General features: G+C 50.5%; 1 pseudogene; it reads left to right on the top strand.

The window, feature by feature from the left end:
- The first annotated feature begins 4,616 nt into the window (after positions 1-4,616).
- Positions 4,617-5,231, top strand: LOC112635014 (annotated as a pseudogene).
- Positions 5,232-6,035: the final 804 nt, after the last annotated feature.

The following is a 6,035-nucleotide window of genomic DNA, read 5'->3' on the forward strand; positions in this document are numbered from 1 at the left end:
GTTTTTTTTTTTTTTTTTTTTTTTTTTTTTTTTTTTTTTTTGAGACTGAGTCTGGCTCTGTCGCCCAGGCTGGAGTGCGGTGGCCGGATCTCAGCTCACTGCAAGCTCCGCCTCCCGGGTTCACGCCATTCTCCTGCCTCAGCCTCCCGAGTAGCTGGGACCACAGGCGCCCGCCACTTCGCCCGGCTAGTTTTTTGTATTTTTTAGTAGAGACGGGGTTTCACCGGGTTAGCCAGGATGGTCTCGATCTCCTGACCTCGTGATCCGCCCGTCTCGGCCTCCCAAAGTGCTGGGATTACAGGCTTGAGCCACCGCGCCCGGCTACGCCCGGATTCTTAAAGCTAGAAGGCCTAAACTTGTTTCCAAAGAGCACTAAAACGCCATCTCTTCTCATCATTACTGTCATCAAAAATTTCTAGGCCAGGTGCCCTGGCTCATGCCTGTAATCCCAGGACTTTGGGAGGCCCAGGCGGAAGGATTGCTAGAGCTCAGGAACTCAGGAATTCAAGAACAGCCTGAGCAACATAAGAAAACCCCATCTCAAAAACAAAACAAAACAAAAAGTTTTAATTAACCAGGTGTGGTGGCACACCCCTGTAGTCCCAGCTACCCCGGAGGCTGAGGCTCAGGAGTTGGAGGCTGCAGTAAACTAGGATCACGCCACTGTACTCCAGCGTGGGCAGCAGACCCCGTCTTTAAAAGTGAAAATTTTAAAAATTTTAAAGACACTGTATACTGTGCTTTCCACATGCCCTACCATTGCACTAAGCTTGACAGGGGACAAATTTTTAAAACCTGGCTATAAGCACAAGGGTTGCCTTTGCTTTCTGCTAATTAGACTGAAAGTTTCCACTCATCTTCTGGGCCCCTCTCCCTCACACACATGCAATCTTGTTTTTGTCTATTAGACTAAACCCATAACCCATCTCCTGATCTCCCTTTCCCTGCAAGGAAAATATTCTCCTTCCACATTTTGCTTCATCCAAAGCCTTCTTCAATGCCCCTAACAAAGTCCAAAGTCTTCCCAAGGAACCCCCACCAGCCCCAATCTTTCCAGTCACTGTGGCAGCCCCTTAGTACATGTACCCAACTCTGCCCAGGCTCCAGAAGAGGAAACTGGGTCTCAGAGAGGGAAAGAGATGTACTAGGATTGTCTGCCAGCGAGCAGAGCCTGGTGAGGAAGCGGTCGCAGGGCTTGTGAGCCAGACACACCTGTCTAAATCCTGGCTCTGCTTTTATGGGCTGGGACCCCTTAAGGCCTGTTCCCTCACCTGTGGAATGGGGCATAATACCAATTACAGGGGCGGGCATGGTGGCTCACACCTGTAATCCCAGTACTTTGGGAGGCCGAGGCAGGTGGATCACCTGAGGTCAGGAGTTTGAGACCAGCCTGGTCAATATGGTGAAACTCCATCTCTACTAAAAATACAAAAATTAGCCAGTCGTGGTGGCACATGCCTGTAATCCCAGCTACTTGGAGGGCTGAGGCAGGAGACTTGCTTGAGCCTGGGAGACGGAGGTTGCAGTGAGCCAAGATCGTGCCACTGCACTCACAGCCTGGCCGACAGAGCGAGACTGTCTGAAAAAAAAGAAAATACCAATTCCACAAGGTTGATGGACTGACCAAGATGATGGAGTGAAAGCACAACATGTGATGTGTGGTGACTGCTCAATAAATGCTAGCTTCCTCCTGCCCTTTTTGGGTTTTGTTTTGTTTTGTTGTTTTTGAGGCAGGGACTTGCTCTGCCATCCAGGCTCGAGGGCAGTCGTGCCATCATGGCTCATTGCAGCCTCAAACTCCTGGACTCAAGGATCCTCCTACCTCAGACTCCTAAGTAGCTGGGACCACAGGTGCATGCCACCATACCCAACTAATTGGGTTTTTTGCTTGTTTGTTTTGCTTTGCTTTGCTTTGTAGAGACGGAGGCCTCACTATGTTGCTTAAGCTAGTTTTGAACTCCTGGCCTCAAGCAATCCTCCCACCTTGGCCGCCCAAAGTCCTCCTGCCCTTTAAAAAAAGATAGGCAGAGCACAGTGGCTCACATCTATCATCCCAGTACTTTGGGAGGCCAAGGAGGTGGATCACTTGAGCCCAGGAGTTCAAGACCAGCCTGGCCAACATGGCAAAACCCCATCTCTACTGAAAATACAAAAATTAGCTAGGCATGCATGGGCGTGGTGGCACATGCCTGTAGTCCCAGCTGCTACTCGGGAGGCTGAGCCCAGGAGGTCAAGGCTGCAGGGAACCATGATTACACCACTGCTCTCCAGCCTGGGTGACAAAGTGAGACTCTGTCTCAAATTAATTAATTAATTAAAACAAATCTGAAATAATGGGATTCTGAAGTCTTAGAGATGGATGAAATCTTAGAAGAATTCCCTCGGCAATAGCCCAGAAAATGGCTTCGCTGCTCACTCTCCTTCACCACATTCAGAGATGAATGCCTCAGTGCCTCTGAGGGGCTGACAGCTGGAAGGAAGCGCTGAAGAAAAGCTGCAGAGGAGATGGGATTATTCAGTATAAAGGACACAAAGGTGACTAGTGGTCTGTGAAGCAGACACACTGATCGTGTCCACCGAGGACTAAACGCAAGTAAACCTGACAATGAGGCACCACCTTCTTGGGGAAGGGACTTACAAATGCATGAAGTCACTGCTTATCATACCAGGCTTTTGAGGAAGTGTCATCGAGTTTCCCTCCTGGAGAAGATCCCCAAAAATGCCAAGGAGTACCATACATCAGGTTAGACATAGGTAGGGTGATTGTATGCAGGTTTCGGGGGCACATTCTACTCACTCCTCTTGTCCTGGCATAGTTTCTAATAGTTCCCCTTTCACTCTCAAAATATCCTGGTGTGAATGATAAATTATATGCCACTTGAACTGTGAACAAAGGCAGGACTCCAAACAGCTCCTTCCAGGCCTGAATGTCAGCAACTCTGCTGGAATTTCTGAATCCCCAGGGACTTCAAAAGATAGCATGTCAGTTTATCCCCTTGAAATCACCAAATCAAATCAAAAATGACAATAGGCTAAAATTAAAGTCCCAGCCAACCACCCCAAGTCAAGCTTCGGGACTGTGCCTGCTGAATTGCGACACCTAGTGGCGAGAGCGCACGCTGCCGGAGCGGAGTTCCGCCAACACTTCACATTCGGCCATAGGTTTCAAGTGATTTGCAAAGCACCTAACAGCTAACATGTACCAAGTGTTTATGTGCCAGGCACAGTTCTAAGTACTTTACATGTTCCAACCCATTGATCCTCACAACACCATGAGGTAGGTAGTAGCATCATCATCCCGACACTTTTACAGATGAGGAAACTGAAGCTGAGACAAGTTAGGTAATTTCTCCCAGGTCATTTCACCAGTAAATGACTAAGCTAGGCTATAACCCCAGATTGTCTGGCTGGAGGGCCTGCACAGTTAACTACTGCTCCATCTAGACACACCTGTCTGAATGGAGGATTCAGGATTCAGACAGGTGTGTCTGGCTCTGTTTGCACAGTTACTTCGGAGGAATCTTCCACCTGAAGAGATATCCACCACCCCTCTGACATGGAGATGATGTGAGGCTACAATGAGAGGTAGAACGTATGAAAAGTTCCACTCTCGGCCGGGCGCAGTGGCTCACGCCTATAATCCCAGCACTTTGGGAGGCTGAGGTGGGTGAATCACCTGAGGTCAGGAGTTCGAGACCAGCCTGGCAAAACCCTGTCTCTACTAAAAATACAAAAATCAGCCAGGCCTCAGTCAGGCCTGTCATCCCAGCTACTAGGGAGGCTGAGACAGGAGAATTGCTTGAACCCGGGAGGCGGAGGTTGCAGTGAGCCAAGATGGTGCCACTGCACTCCAGCCTGGGCAACAGGACGAGACTTCGTCTAAAAAAAAAGAGTTCCACTCTCATGTCTACCAGTACAGAATAGTAGTTTCCACATCTATAAAAATTGCCTGGGCATGGCGTGGTGGCTCACGCCTGTAAATCCCAGCACTTTGGGAGGCCAAGGCGGGTGGTTCACCTGAGGTCAGGAGCTCGAGATCAGCCTGGACAACGTGGTGAAACCCCGTCTATACTAAAAATACAAAAATTAGCCGGGCATGGTGGCGGGCACCTGTAATCCCAACTACTCAGGAGGGTGAGGCAGGAGAATCGCTTGAACCTGGGAAGCAGAGGTTGCAGTGAGCCGAGATCATGCCACTGCACTCCAGCCTGGGAAACGAGAGAAACGCCGTCTCAACAAAAAAAAAAAAAAAAAAAAAAAAAAATCGCCTGGGCACAGTGGCTCACACCTGTAATCTCAGCACTTTCATGAGGCCCAGGTGGGCGGATCACGTGAGGTCAGGAGTTTGAGACCAGTCTGGCAAACATGGTGAAACCCTGTCTCTACTAAAAATACAAAAAACTTAGCCAGGCGTAGTGGTGAACGCCTGTAATCCTAGCTACTTAGCGGCTGAGGCAGGAGACTGACTTGAACCTGGGAGGTGAAAGAAAGTTGCAATGAGCAGAGATCGCACCACTGCACTCCAGCTTGGCAACAGAGCGAGACTCCGTCTCAAAATAAATAAATTAATTAATTTAAAAAAAAATGCCTCCCCAGGTGACTGCAGAAGATGGAAGATGGCAGAGGTGCAGGTCCTGGTGCTCAATGGTCGAGGCCATCTCCTGGGCCGCCTGGCGGCCATCGTGGCTAAGCAGGTACTGCTGGGCCGGAAGGTGGTGGTCCGACGCTGTGACGGCATCAACATTTCTGGCAGTCTCTACAGAAACATGTCGCATGTTGAAGCACCTGGCTTTCCTCCACAAGCGGAGAACACAAACCTTTCCCAAGGCCCCTACCCCTTCCGGTCCCCAAGGCATCTTCTGGTGGGCAGTGCGAGGCATGCTGCTCCACGAGACCCAGCGAGGCCAGGCCGCCCTGGACCACCTCAAGGTGTTTGATGGCATCCCACTGCCCTGCGACAAGAGAAGCCAGATGGTGGTTCCCGCTTCCCTGAAGGTCGTGCGTCTGAAGCCTACAAGAAAGTTCGCCTATCTGGGCGCCTGGCTCACGGGGTTGGCTGGAAGTACCAGGCGGTGACAGCCACCCTGGAGGAGAACAGGAAGGAGAAGGCCAAGGTCCATTACTGGAAGAAGAAACAGCTCATGAGGCTAGGAAAACAGGCCGAGAAGAACATAGAGAAGAAAACTGACAAACATGCAGAGGTCCTCAAGGCCCGCAGACTCTCGGTCTGAGCCCAACAAAGACTATTCATTCCTCATGCTTGGCCTGGCCTGCCCTTCCTCCATCGTCACCCTGGAATGTGCGGGACCCAGGGGCAGCAGCAGTCCGGGTGCCACAGGCAGCCTGGGACATAGGAAGCTGGGAGCAAGGAAAGGGTCTTAGTCACTGCCTTCTGAGGTTACTTGAAAGCACTCGGAGAATTGTGCAGGCGTAATTTATCTATGACCAATAGAAAGAGCAACCAGTTACTATTAGCAAAAGGGAGCCGGAAGACTAATTGGAGGGGCCCTGCCTTGTGAGTGGAGCGTCTGTTTAACTTTCCACCTGGTCATATAACTCTGCAGCTGTTAGACTGTGCAAGCACTTGGGGACAGCATGAGCTTGCTGTTGTACAAAAGGGTATTTATAGAAGCATAGACTGGGACGATGTGCCACCAAGGGGTCACAGGTGTTGTCTGCGCTCCTCACCTGTATTTTGTAATCAGAATCAAATAAACTACTTTTAAAGAAAAAAAAAAAAGGCCGGGCGCAGTGGCTCAAGCCTGTAATCCCAGCACTTTGGGAGGCTGAGACGGGCAGATCACGAGGTCAGGAGATCGAGACCATCCTGGCTAACACGGTGAAACCCCGTCTCTACTAAAAAATACAAAAAACTAGCCGGGCGAGGTGGCGGGCGCCTGTAGTCCCGGCTACTCCGGAGGCTGAGGCAGGAGAATGGCGTAAACCCGGGAGGCGGAGCTTGCAGTGAGCTGAGATCCGGCCACTGCACTCCAGCCTGGGCAACAGAGCGAGACTCCGTCTCAAAAAAAAAAAAG

The sequence above is a fragment of the Theropithecus gelada genome, chromosome 11 (genome assembly GCF_003255815.1).
Source record: "Theropithecus gelada isolate Dixy chromosome 11, Tgel_1.0, whole genome shotgun sequence".
In the NCBI taxonomy this organism is placed as follows: domain Eukaryota; kingdom Metazoa; phylum Chordata; class Mammalia; order Primates; family Cercopithecidae; genus Theropithecus; species Theropithecus gelada.